This window comes from Amblyraja radiata, chromosome 26 (genome assembly GCF_010909765.2).
Source record: "Amblyraja radiata isolate CabotCenter1 chromosome 26, sAmbRad1.1.pri, whole genome shotgun sequence".
NCBI classification, from domain to species: Eukaryota; Metazoa; Chordata; class Chondrichthyes; order Rajiformes; family Rajidae; genus Amblyraja; species Amblyraja radiata.
The window spans coordinates 35,286,762-35,301,582 of record NC_045981.1 but is presented as its reverse complement, the minus strand read 5'-3'; the positions used below and the strand labels follow the sequence as shown (position 1 = coordinate 35,301,582).

At 40.8% G+C, this 14,821-nt stretch overlaps 1 protein-coding gene across 10 annotated transcripts in view; it reads left to right on the top strand.

Annotated features, from left to right (window-relative positions):
- The window catches only part of LOC116988145 (protein NO VEIN-like), a 129,347-nt gene that overhangs the window by 17,665 nt on the left and 96,861 nt on the right, over window positions 1-14,821 (top strand). Inside the window, exon 1 of one of the 10 annotated variants that reach the window (XM_033044675.1) lies at window positions 3,827-3,954. The exons of the other annotated variants lie outside the window; for them this stretch is intronic. The gene's annotated coding sequence lies outside the window, so the exon portion shown is untranslated. Of the gene's footprint in view, window positions 1-3,826; window positions 3,955-14,821 lie in introns of those variants that run through there. 10 annotated transcript variants of the gene reach the window in all.

Here is a 14,821-nt window from a genome sequence, read left to right as displayed (position 1 = left end):
AATTGCTGTGGATATATAAACAGGCTGAAGGCAGCTGATAGCCCTGTCCCATGGTGCGAGTTCATTCCAAGAGCTCTCCAGAGTTAAAAAAAAACAAAAAACTCGTGGTACGCACGGAGAATGAATGTAGCGGGTACGTCGGAGCTCGGGGACGTCTCTTAGCGGCTAGTAACGCTAACGGCAGGTACTCGGGAAGACTCGCTAACGACAGGTAAGCACGGGAAGACTCGTGAAGATTTTTCAACATGATGAAAAATGTCCACGAGAGCCCCGAGTACCGACGAGTGGCCATTACCGTAAATCTCAGAATTCGAATCAGGGCAAACTCGGGAGAATTCTTGGAATGAACTCGCACTGTGGGACAGGGGTTTAAAGCAATGTGGGAACTCGAGAAAATGAGGCTGATGGATCAATAACTAGGACCTCTATAACCGGAATCTTTGTGATTGATGCATTTGAACTGTAGGTCCCTCTGTACTTCACACACTTCTAATCTCTTTCCCTTTAGATCATTCTCTTTATCTTGTGATTCCCTATTGAAGTGCATGTCTTCCCACTTTTCTATATTAAACTTGATTTGCCAGGCTCTACCCAATCAATCAATATATCGTGTTGCAGAATCGCATAATCCATATCCCTCCATTCCCTGTATTTCCACGTGCCTATTCAAAAGTTCCTTAAATGGCACTGTCGTATTTGCCTCATCACCACCCCTAGCTGCGAGTTCTAGGCATCCATCACCCTCCACGTAAAAAATAATTGCCCCGCACATCTCCTTTAAACTTTGCCCCTTTCACCGCAGACAGATAAATATTTGATAGATTGAAGTATAGCGGGTTAAAAAAAAGCAAACCGCTGGAAAAACGTAACGGGTCACAGTAGAAAAGGAATAGGTGATGTTTCGTGTTAAGACTTCTCCAGTCTGAAGAAGGGTCTCAACCTTAAATGTCACCTATTCGTTTTCTCCAGAGATGCTGCCTGACCTGCTGAGTTACTCCAGCATTTTGTGTCTGTCTTTGGGATGAGCCAGTATCTGCAGTGCCTTTCTACACAACCAGCTGTAAGGCAGCATCTGTGGAAGGAAATGGACAGATGGCGTGTCGGGTCGGGACCTTTCTTCAGACTGATGGAGTAAAGGGAAGATAGCTGGTAGAGAGACATGAATAAAACGGGAAAGGCGGCTCAACCGTGGCTAATGAGGGAAATCAAGGATAGTGTTAAATCCAAGGAAGAGGTATATAAATTGGCCAGAGGATGCAACAAACCGGAGAACTGGGAGACATTTAGAACTCAACAGAGGAGGACAAAGGGGTTAATTAAGAGGGGGGAAAAGGACATGAAAGAAACCTAGAAAATAGGTGCAGGAGGAGGCCATTCGTCCCTTCGAACCAGCATCGCCATTCATTGTGATCATGGCTGATCGTCCCCAATCAATAACCCGTGCCTGCCTTCTCCCCATATCCCTTGATTCCACTAACCCCTAGAGCTCTATCTAACTCTCTCTTAAATCCATCCAGTGATTTGGCCTCCACTGCCCTCTGTGGCAGGGAATTCCACAAATTCACAACTCTCTGGGTGGAAAAGTTTGCGGGGATTATAAAAACGGACTGTAAAAGCTTCATTAGATATGTAAAAAGGAAAAGATTAGTGAAGACAAATGTAGGTCCCTTACAATCAGAGACAGGTGAATTTATAATGGAAAACAAAGAAATGGCAGAACAGTTAAACAAATACTTTGGTTCTGTCCGCACTATGGAAGGCACAAACAATCTACCAGAAATACTAAGGGACCGGGGATCTAGTGGGAGGGAGGAACTGAAGGGAATCCATATTAGTCAGGAAATGGTGTTAGGTAAACTGTTGGGACTGAAGGCAGATAAATCCCCAGGGCCTGATGGTCTGCATCCCAGAGTACTCAAGGAGGTGGCCCTAGAAATTGTGGATGCATTGGTGATCATTTTCCAATGTTCTCTCGACTCTGGATCAGTTCCTGTGGACTGGAGGGTAGCCAATGTAACTCCACTTTTTAAGAAAGGAGGGGGGAGAGAAAACGGGGAATTATAGACCAGTTAGCCTTACATCGCTAGTGGGGAAGATGCTGGAGTCGATTATTAAAGCTGTTATAGCAGTGCATTTGGAAAGCAGTGACAGGATTGGTCCAAGTCAGCATGGATTTATGAAGGGGAAATCATGCTTGACTAATCTTCTGGAATTTTTTGAGGATGTAACAAGTAGGATGGATAAGGGAGAGCCAGTGGATGTGGTGTATCTGGATTTTTAAAAAGCCTTTGACATGGTCCCACACAAGAGATTAGAGTGCAAAATTAGAGCACATGGTATTAACATGGATAGAGAACTGGCTGGCAGACAGAAAGCAGAGTAGGAATTAACGGGTCCTTTTCAGAATGGCAGCCAGTGACTAGTGCCGCAAGGCTCAGTGCTGGAACCCCAGCTATTTACAATATATATTAACAATTTAGATGAGGGAATTAAATGACATCCAAGTTTGCGGAAGACACAAAGCTGGGTGGCAGTGTGAGCTGCGATGAGGATGCTATGAGGCTGAGTGAGTAGGCAGATGCATGCAGATTCAGTATAATGTTGATAAATGTGAGGTTATCCACTTTGGTGGCAAGAACAAGAAGGCAGATTATTATCTGAATGGTATCAGATTAGGAAAAGGGGAGGTGCAATGAGACCTGGGTGTGCTTGTACATGTCAGTCACTGAAAGTAGGCATGCAGGTACAGCAGGCAATGAAGAAAGATAATGGCATGTTGGCCTTCATTGCGAGAGGATTTGAGTTTAGGAGCAAGGAGGTCCTACTGCAGTTGTACAGGGCCCTGATGATACCGCACCTGGAGTATTGTGTGCAATTTTGGTCTCCTAATTTGAGGAAGGACATTTTTGCTATTGATGCAGTGCAGCGTAGGTTCACCAGGTTAATTCCCGGGATGGTGGGACTGACATGTGATGAAAGAATGGGCCGACTGGGCTTGTATTCACTGGAATTTAGATCTTACAGAAACATATCAAATTCTTAACGGATTGGACAGGCTAGATGCAGGAAAAATGTTCCCGATGTTGGGGGAGTGCAGAACCAGGGGTTACAGTTTAAGAATAAGGGGTAGGCCATTTAAGACTGAGATGAGGAAAAAACGTTTTCACCCAGAGAGTTGTGAATCTGTGGAATTCTCTGCCACAGAAGGCAGTGGAGGCCAGTTCTCTGGATGTATTCAAGAGAGAGTTAGACTTAGCTCTTAGGACTAATGGAATCAAGGGGTATGGGGGGAAAAAGCAGGAACGATTTTAGATAATCAGCCATGATCATATTGAATGGCGGTGCTGGCTCAAAGGGCCAAATGGCCTAGTCCTGCACCTGTTTTTCTGTCTCTATGAAAGGTTGGGGCGGGGCACGAGCTGGCAAGTGATAGGAGGGGTTAATTGACAGATGGGTGCGGTGGGGGTGAGAGTGTGGAGAGAACAACCGAGGCTGAAGGCAAAGAATGGAGATAAATTGATGGTTGCAGGGGGAAACTGGCACAGAAGAGTAATACAGAGATCAGCCAATTGTGCGTAGGCTTGGGGCGAAACCCCTGCTCCTATTTTCTGGTGTTTTTGCATTAAATTGTGTATTTTTATTTTTATTAGCTTTATTAGCTTTCCTGACAAAATGACCTTATTTTATAATCGGAACTATAAGTTTCAGTATTGTTTTCATTTCAAGTCTTGCCAGTATTTCCTGCTCTTTGCTCTGCTGTCTGATCAGTTTCAGTTTTGTTTCATCACCACACTCTGGGGCTGCCCATTGGACCCGGCTTCAGCTGATGCAAGGCAGACAATGTTATTAAGAGGAGCATTTTAAGGAGAGCAGTGATCTCTTGCAGTTTTGCCCATGAGCTGAGCTGATGAGCCTACCTGATTATTCTCTCTGAATGTGGCTGTCATTTGCCTGGTAAGTCAGAGCCAGATGTTGCACAAAAACAAGTCTCTTGTTGACTTCAGTAAACGTTAATCTTGAAGGTTAGCTAGCTGTGGCTGCAGTTTCACTGACAAGCAAATTTGTGTTTTCTGTGGCATGCAAATGAACAGATCGTAGCATTGCAAGGTATTTTTAGGCTGTCTAGTAATTTAAACATTTTCTTCATCTGAATTAACTTTCTCAATAATTTATGTATCTGCCTGTGGAAAATGTAAAGGGTTTATATTCTCCCCTGGTGTCGATGACATGTCTAGTGCAGGGAAGAGTGTTAATGTGAAACTTGGGAATTATTTTGTTCTTATAATCCCTTTATAGTTTAACCATTTGGGAATGTCTTGCCTGTCAGTGTGGCTTGATTACAATAATACCATTCAAGCCAGATATTTCTCATATGGGTGGATTTTGTTTTTAAAATTATTCTGTGTACTAACTTTCCAGTGTTAGTTGGTTGGATTATAGTAACTGAGGCTGATAGCATAAATCACAACTTCAAACAAGGGACAGATGCATGGCTAAATATGTTTCTCTAATGATTATTGTATCTCTCTAATGATTATAACGAGAAATTCAAAAGCATTGTTTAATGCAATGCATTTGTGTATAAATAATCTACAACCAAATATTTATTGGCAGGTTCCAGAGCCATGAGGAGTCTCGGTTCTCAAAGTCGTTATTGCAGATTATAAATATCAGGAATAAGTTGGTCCTTCCGTAATAGTTCATCAAATAATGCATATTAAGTTGGTTGTGAGTTTTGTAGCTCTTTAATGATTGTTGAAAGACTTCATGCTGAAAAACATGTTTCAATGGCCTCAAAACCCACTTGTAATTTTGTAAAGAACGCCAACCAGCTTTCTTCTCCTTTGGCCTGGCTCGAATGATTCAGCTATTTTCATAGATCTGGGTAGAGTGGGTGTGGAGAGGATGTTTCCACCAAGTATCTTTGGTTTCCACTACTGGGAGAGTCCAGGATCAGAGGCCATAGTCTCAGAATAAAAGGGCGTTCCTTTGGGAAGAAGAACTTCTTTAGGCAGAGGGTGGGCAATCTATGGAATTAATAGCCATAAAAGTCTGTGGAGACTGTCAATTATATTTTTAAGGCAGAGATTGATCAGATTTAAAGAAAAATGTCACTTTAGTCTTTATTGCTTTTATGCATACACAAATACAACAACGAAACATACAACAATACAGTGAAACATACTACAGTGCAGCTCAGTTTACAATTAATGATGCAGTATACAGAACTATTTACTTATTAAAACATTTTCCAATAACTTACATTATTGTCAATAAATTTACGCAGTGTTGATGTCTTTATTTCTATACCTAATCCATTTTTTCCATTTTCTGTTAAACTTGTCTTCTTTCACTCTTAGAGAATATGTCATTTTCTCGATGACAAATATTTCCTGTAATATGTCTAATCATTGTCTAAATCTGGGTGTGTCCGCTGCAAGCCAGTTTCTTGTAATGGCCTTTCTGCCAGCTGTGAGTAGGATTTTAACCAAGTAATGATCTTACTTAAGCACCACTGTAGTTATATTACACAGGTATAAAATGGAACACTTCTTGGAGACTATATATCCTAATACCTCCTTTAATTCTGAATTCACTCTGTCCCAAAATGGTTCTATTTTTGGGCAACTCCAGAAGATATGTGCATGATTTGCGTCTGTTGGGCCACATTGCCTCCAGCATGTTTGCTGCCTTACAATTTGCTTGCTTTTTATGTTAGGCGTAATAAAGAAACAAATCAAATTTTTCCAATGACATTCTCTCAATTGTTGTGAATTAGTGGATGTCTGTAGTGTTACACACATATGATGCCATTCTTCTTCTGAGATTATGATGTTCAATTCCTTTTCCCACTTAAATTGTACATAAAATGTAGTTTTAGCTTGACATTCCATTAAACTATGATAAAGTTTAGAAATAATCCTTGATGTTTTTTGATGATACGCATTAACTATCATTTCTACCACTGGATTATTTTCTTCTAGTGCCTCCCTTTTTACTTTTTTATTGTAATGATCTCTCAGTTGGTTCCGAAGTGCAAATCTATCCTTCAAATCTTGAAAAAGTCTTAAGTCTCCATTTTCAGTAACAGTACAAAATGCAGTCATTCCTTTTTTCATCCACTCTTTAAATGTTGAGTCATACATCCCTGGTTTAAATTCACTATCTAAAGCTATCAATCTTAATACTTTTTGTCCTTTATTCAGTTTAAGTTGTCTGGTAAGAGTGAACCAGGTTTCTAAAGTAAATATCGTTATTGGATCGATTATACTCCTGATATGTCCAGGAAGCGCTTTTTCTCCCAAAAGTGTTTGGATGTGGAAGTCAGGGATATATGTCTCAATCTCTTTCCACCGAGCTATAGAGCTGTCCTCACACCAATTAATTAGTGGTCGAAGTTGGGCTGCATAGAAATATATCCTAACATTTGGAAGTGCCATTCCACCTTTGTCCTTTGGCAACTGCAGTGTAGTGTATCGAATTCTGGCCTTCTTTCCTCCCCAAATAAATCTAGATATTAATTTATCCCATTCCGTGAATTGTTTTAATGCTACCTCTATTGTCAGAGATTGAAACAAGTACAATAGCCTTGGCAAAATATTCATTTCCACCACATTTATCTTGCTACTAAGATCCATTGGGTAGGTGGACCATCTTTCTATATCCTTTCTTATGTTTTGGTTGATGTGATTATAATTGGCCCCATAGAATAGAATAGAATAGAATAGCCTTTTATTGTCATCCAGACCGAAGTCTGAACGAAATTTAAGCAGTCATACATATAATACAATACAATAAAAAACAACAATAAACACATATTAACACCCACCACAGTGAGTCCACCCAACATCTCCTCACTGTGATGGAGGCAAAAGTCTTAGGGCTGCAGTCTCTTCCCTCCTCTTCTCCTTGCAACATTGATATATTTTTTGTTATATGTACCCCTAGGTATTTGATTGATTTTGAATCCCATTTAATATTACACTTTTGCATGATTTCTTCTGGAGGAGCACAATTAAATAGGAGGGTTTGAGTTTTTGAAATATTCACTTTATATCCTGCATAAAAATCAAATTTCTCTATGATCCCCATCACCCTTGGAAATGAGGTGTTTACTTCCGTGAGATACATCATCTGCAAAAAGGACAATTTAATCTTCTCTGTCTCTTATAGTTACTCCCCTCAGTTCCCTATCTTGACGAATCGCTTGAGCCAATGGTTCAATAAATATAGCAAACAGAATAGGGCTAAGACGACATCCCTGTCTCGTTCCTCTTCCTAACACAAATCTCTCAGTTAAGCACCCATTCACCTTTACGCTTGCAGTAGGTTGCTGGTAAATTGCTTTAATAACTTGAATTGAATCTTCGGTAAAGCCAAATCTTTCTAGTGTTTGATATAAGAATTCCCAATTAACCCTATCGAAAGCCTTTTTCGCATCTAAGCTTATCAGGACCATATGTAACCATATAACAATTACAGCACGGAAAACGGGCCATCTCGGCCCTTCAAGTCCGTGCCGAACACTTATTTTCCCCTAGTCCCATCTACCTGCACTCAGATCATAACCCCCCATTCCTTTCCCGTCCATATACCTATCAGCGCGCGTACTTTCCTTTTTTAATCTTGTGTATTATATGTAGAGTTCTTCGAATACTGTCCTGTGTTTGTCTGCCTATTATAAAACCAGTCTGGTCTTCATCAATTAAATCTGGCATGAACTTTTCAAATCGTTTGGAGATATTTAAAGAATATAATTTATAGTCCACATTTGGAATTGATATCGGTCTGTAGTTGGTACAATTTCTTTGTCTTTGTTCTCTTTGTGGATTGATATTATAATTGCCTCTTTCCATGATGGGGGTGCCTTGCCTTCTTTGATAATCCAGGTAAAGGTTCTCAGAAGAAGTGGGTTCAGCTCATTCCGAATATTTTATACCATTCTATAGGGAAACCATCGCTGCCTGGGGCCTTGTTTGTTTTCATCCTACCAATTGTCTTCTCTATCTCCTCTAATGATATTTCTGCTGTGATTATTTTATTTTGTGACTCTCCAATACAGGGCAGATCTATAGTACTTAAAAACGGTCCTCATTGATTCCCCATCTACTGTAGGGGTTTGTGTATATAATTATTTGTAATATTCCTGGAAGATATATTCTATTTATTTTGAATCACTTCAATTTCTGTGTACAGGGGTCCTTAATTTTGTGTATGGTGTTGTCAGCCTGTTTGCGTAGCCTCCGGGCAAGTATTTTAGTGGATTTAGGGACTTGCTCATAATGTGCCTGTTTTACAAATCTTGCTTTTTTTTCTCTCCACCTCTTGACCTAATATTCCATCCATTTGTCCCCTCAAATCTTCTATTTGTTTATAAGTTCTCTGGTCCTTATTATTTTTGTACTACCGTTCTAAATCTTTCAGGTCTAATATCAACATTATATGTTTTCATGCTGGCCTTTTTAACATGTGATGCCCTAGCTATGAACCTACCACGTATTACAGCCTTCAATGAGTCCCATAATATGGATGGGTCCACCTCCCCATTGTCATTCTCCTCTAGATAACTTTTGATTTCCAATTTAATATCATTAACAGTTGTTTTATCATTCAGTATTCCAACATTTAATTGCCAACTGTGTCTTTCCTTCTACTGTCCATTTGAATTGTTAAGTATATGGCATTATGGTCTGATACATCTGCCACACCAATTCTGCAATCCGTTACCCGATAACAGCCTTCTTTCTGCATTAAGAAATAGTCTATTCTGGAGTAAACTGAGTGCAGTATTAAGTAATGTGTATAGTCTCTTTCTAGAGGGTGAAAATGCCTCCAGACATCAAGAAAAACCAAATTCTTCACAGGTAGTGTTTAGTAGTTTTGTTAACTGGTTCTTATTCTTCTTTTTACTTGTCATATCAAGCCTATGATTCAGTACAACATTCAGATCCCCCCACATATACAAATTCCTTCTGCTTCCATTGCAATAATATCAAATATGGATTTGAAAAAATGTTTATCACTATCTGGAGGAGCATAGATATTCACCAGTGTCAGGATATTATTATCAACTTTGCCCTTTACTATGATATACCTCCCTTCTTTGTCTTTTATTTCTTTAAAAATGTCTAATTTAACTGAGTTTGATATCAAGATTGCCACTCCTCTTTTATGACTACAAGTATGTGAGCTATAATATGTGTTTTTATATCCAAATCTTTTCAGCTTCTCGTGCCCTTGTCGTGATAAATGGGTTTCTTGTAAGAAAGTAATATGCATCTTCACTTTTCTCAATTCAGTCATGACTTTAGCCCTCTTAATTGGATCACCCAAACCATTAACATTTAGAGACATCAGCTTAAGTCCTTGACAATGCATCATTACACTTAGTCTGATTGATTTCACTGTATCCCCTCAACACCAGAACCATTCTGAACAACAAACCAAAACATATCAACAAACAAAGGTATTTTACCTGGCAAAACAAATCATCAAAACATATATGGACTCGCAAAAAAGGGTATTCTTTCTCCACCATAGATCCCGAATCCCTTTGTAAATTGAGGGGCCTCTCCTAGATAAGGGGGATAACCCTCTATGTCCCTCCATTCATTCTAGCTCTAATATTTCGCTAGTCTCCCTAACAGTCGGATTTATCCAATACAGAAAGTTGTATTAAATCAACATTAATTACACTCACATGAGGTCTATGATGCTTGGTGATATTTTTAGAACCAGGCTTATAAACAGATTTGTCTATGAATATACATATCTATACACATATTTGTAAACCTAGGATTCCATAAGAACTCGGTATTCTAACATATTGTGGCGGAGGTTACTGTGTTATCCATGTCTATGCGTACCTTCATAATCATATCTCAGTTCAAGCATGAGTCTTTCGCTGTATTCTTGAAGGCGTTCCCATGGCCGTCTGATTGTCTCTGATTCTCCGTGTCTATCGACGAGCTGCCACCGCGCCATTTGGCAGAGTTACTCAGGCAGCGGCCGAGTTACTCAGGCATGTCCGAGTCTCCCCGCGGCTCTTCCACTTTGTAGCCTCTCCATTGTAGCTCTCTCACGGCTTCCCTTGCGTTGTTGAAGGTTTGGTGTCCGCTTTCCCAGTGAATACGTATCTTGGTAAATGGTGCCTGAAAGCGGATTCCTTCCTCTTTTAGGATGCTTTTAACATGTTTGTATGCCTTACGTTGTTGTAGTACAGCGGTAGTATAGTCGTGGTCGAAAGACAGCATTTGTTCTCCAAGTTGGATCTTCTTTTGCCATGCCTGTTTGAGAACCATCTCTTTAACTTTACACTGGAGAAAGTGGACATCTCGGAGGGGAGCTGGGGCTTGGTTTCTGTGCCAGGGCTCTGTGTGCTCGTTCAACCTGTAAATCTGTCGTTCCAAGGATTGACATTTCACTTCTGAGCAGTTTCTCCACAAACTGAGGTACTAAGCTGCCTTCCGCACCCTCCGGCACACCGTATATCGGCAGATTATTTCTTCGGGATCTGGACTCCAGATCGTTCAGTTTGTCGACAAGTAACTTCTGGTCTTTCAGTGTTTCTTGGCGTGCGGTGTTTGCAGCCACACTCCATGTTTCCTGCTCCTCTATTCGGGCGGCGGCTTATTCCGGGTTATTTTTGTCTTGTATTGCTTGCGCATTCGCCGCCATCTGATGATTCATTTCATATTTAAGTTCGGCCAGCTCTTCTCTCATATCCCGCTTGAAATAGTCTTTGAATGATGTGAAGTCAATAGACAATAGACAATAGGTGCAGGAGTAGGCCATTCGGCCCTTCGAGCCAGCACCGCCATTCAATGTGATCATGGCTGATCATCCCCGTTCCTGCCTTCTCCCCATATCCCCTGACTCCGCTATTTTTAAGAGCCCTATCTAGCTCCCTCTTGAAAACATCCAGAGAACCTTCCCCCACCGCCCTCTGAGGCAGAGAATTCCACAGACTCACCACTCTCTGTGAGAAAAAATGTTTCCTCATCTCCGTTCTAAATGGCTTACCCCTTATTCTTAAACTGTGGCCCCTGGTTCTGGACTCCCCCAACATCGGGAACATGTTTCCTGCCTCTAGCATGTCCAAGCCCTTAACAATAAGATTCCCTCTCATCCTTCTAAACTCCAGAGTGTACAAGCCCAGCTGCTCCATTCTCTCAGCATATGACAGTCCCGCCATCCCGGGAATTAACCTTGTAAACCTACGCTGCACTCCCTCAATAGCAAAGTCCGCTTTTAATTCTGTTCTCAAGGTGCTGATTTGTGTACTTATGCTTTTTCAATGTACTGATTGATTAGATTCTTAATTAGTACGGGTCAGCATGATCTACCATACAGAATTTGTGATGCACTTGATTATTATATACTTCTGCATAGTAAAACTCCTTAATATATATAATATAGACAGGAAGGCACTACAACGGGTGGTGAAAACCGCTCAGTACATCATCGGTGCCCCGCTCCCTGCCATGGATGCCCTCCACCGAAAACGGTGTCTGAGACGGGCCGGGAAGATCATCAAAGACCCCTCCCAACCCAACCATGGACTGTTTGCCCTCCTCCCATCAGGGAGGCGGTACAGGAGCCTCAGGTCTCGTACTAGTAGGATGAGGAACAGCTTCTACAACAACACTATCACATTGCTGAACTCGGAGTCCCGCCGATAGATTTCTTCAGTCTCTCCGTCCACATTGTTTGCTTACTCTGTATTTTTATTTCTATATTGCACTATTTCTACGGACTGACGCTAAACTGCATTTCGTTGAACCCATACTTGTATTTGTGCAATTACATTAAAGTTGAATTGAATTGAATTGAATAATATAATATATATAATAATATAATATAATTAATATAATAATTGGGAGTTCAGTATTGATGTGGATAGAGAACTGGCTGGAAAACAGGAAGCAAAGAGTAGGAGTAAACGGGTCCTTTTCACAATGGCAGGCAGTGACTAGTGGGGTACCGCAAGGCTCAGTGCTGGAACCCCAGCTATTTACAATATATATTAATGATTTGGACGAGGGAATTGAATGCAACATCTCCAAGTTTGCGGATGACACTAAGCTGGAGGGCAGTGTTAGCTATGAGGTGGATGCTAGGAGGCTGCAAGGTGACTTGGATAGGCTGGGTGAGTGGGCAAATGCATGGCAGATGCAGTATAATGTGGATAAATGTGAGGTTATCTACTTTGGTGGCAAAAACAGGAAAGTAGACTATTATCTAAATGGTGGCCGATTAGGATAAGGGGAGATGCAACGAGTACTGGGTGTCATGGTACACCAGTCATTGAAAGTAGGCATGCAGGTGCAGCAGGCAGTGAAGAAAGCGAATGGTATGTTAGCATTCATAGCAAAAGGTTTTGAGTATAGGAGCAGGGAGGTTCTACTGCAGTTGTACAGGGTCTTGGTGAGACCACACCTGGAGTATTGCGTGCAGTTTTGGTCTCCAAACCTGAGGAAGGACATTATTGCCATAGAGGGAGTGCAGAGAAGGTTCACCAGACTGATTCCTGGGATGTCAGGACTTTCATATGAAGAAAGACTGGATAAACTCGGCTTGTACTTGCTAGAATTTAGGAGATTGAGGGGGGATCTTATAGAAACTTACAAAATTCTTAAGGGGTTGGACAGGCTAGATGCAGGAAGATTGTTCCCGATGTTGGGGAAGTCCAGGGCAAGGGGTCACAGTTTAAGGATAAAGGGGAAATCCTTTAGGACCGAGAATTTACATTCTGTAAATGGGCTGGATGGTTTGGAGTTTGTAAAATGTGTGCAGGATAGTTTTTTGCAGCAATACATAGAGGTGCCTACTAGAGAAGGGGCAGTGCTGGACCTCCTGTTAGGAAATGAGACAGGTCAGGTGGCGGAGGTATGTGTTGGGGAACACTTCAGGTCCAGTGATCACAATACCATTAGTTTCAATATAATTATGGAGAGGGTCAGAACTGGACCTAGGGTTGAGATTTTTGATTGGAGAAAGGCTAACTTTGAGGAGATGCGAAAGGATTTAAAAGGAGTGAATTCGGACATTTTGTTTTATGGGAAAGATGTGGAAGAGAAATGGAGAACATTTAAAGGTGAAATTTTAAGAGTACAGAATCTTTATGTCCCTGTTCGGTTGAAAGGAAATAGTAAAAATTGGAAAGAGCCCTGGTTTTCAAGGGAAATTGGACTTGGTTTGGAAAAAGAGAGAGATCTACAATAATTATAGGCAGCATGGAGTAAATGAGGTGCTTGAGGAGTATAAAGAATGTAAAAAGAATCTTAAAAAAGAAATTAGAAAAGCTAAAAGAAGATATGAGGTTGCTTGGGAAAGTAAGGTAAAAGTAAATCCAAAGGGTTTCTACAGCTATATTAATAGCAAAAGGATAACGAGGGATAAAATTGGTTCATTAGAGAGTCAGAGTGGACAGCTATCTGCAGAGCCAAAAGAGATGGGGGAGATATTGAACAATTTCTTTTCTTCGGTATTCACCAAGGAGAAGGATATTGAATTATGTGAGGTAAGGGAAACAAGTAGAGTAGCTATGGAAACTATGAGATTCAAAGAAGAGGAAGTACTGACACTTTTGAAAAATATAAAAGTGGATAAGTCTCCAGGTCCTGACAGGATATTCCCTAGGACATTGAGGGAAGTTAATGTAGAAATAGCAGGGGCTATAACATATATTTCAAATGTCATTAGAAACGGGAATAGTGCCGGAGGATTGGCGTACTGCGCATGTTGTTCCATTGTTTAAAAAGGGTTCTAAGAGTAAACCTAGCAATTATAGACCTGTTAGTTTGATGTCAGTGGTGGGCAAATTAATGGAAAGGATACTTAGAGATAATATATATAAGCATCTGGATAAACAGGGTCTGATTAGGAATAGTCAACATGGATTTGTGCCTAGAAGGTCATGTTTGACTAATCTTCTTGAATTTTTTGAAGAGGTTACTAGGGAAATTGATGAGGGTAAAGCGGTGGATGTTGTCTATATGGACTTCAGTAAGGCCTTTGACAAGGTTCCACATGGAAGGTTGGTTAAGAAGGTTCAATTGTTGGGTATTAATGGTGGAGTAGCAAGATGGATTCAACAGTGGCTGAATGGGAGATGCCAGAGAGTAATGGTGGATGGCTGTTTGTCAGGTTGGAGGCCGGTGACTAGTGGGGTGCCGCAGGGATCTGTGTTGGGTCCACTGTTGTTTGTCATATACATCAATGATCTGGATGATGGTGTGGTAAATTGGATTAGTAAGTATGCAGATGATACTAAGATAGGTGGTGTTGTGGATAATGAAGTAGATTTTCAAAGTCTACAGAGAGATTTAGGCCATTTGGAGGAGTGGGCTGAAAGATGGCAGATGGAGTTTAATGCTGATAAGTGTGAGGTGCTACATCTTGGCAGGACAAATCAAAATAGGACGTACATGGTAAATGGTAGTGAATTGAGGAATGCAGTTGAACAGAGGGATTTTGGAATAACTGTACATAGTTCCCTGAAGGTGGAATCTCATGTGGATAGGGTGGTAAAGAAAGCTTTTGGTGTGCTGGCCTTTATAAATCAGAGCATTGAGTATAGAAGTTGGGATGTAATGTTAAAATTGTACAAGGCATTGGTGAGGCCAATTCTGGAGTATGGTGTACAATTTTGGTCGCCAAATTATAGGAAAGATGTCAACAAAATAGAGAGAGTACAGAGGAGATTTACTATAATGTTGCCTGGGTTTCAGCAACTATGTTACAGAGAAAGGTTGAACAAGTTAGGTCTTTATTCTTTGGAGTGCAGAAGGTTAAGGGGGGACTTGATAGAGGTCTTTAA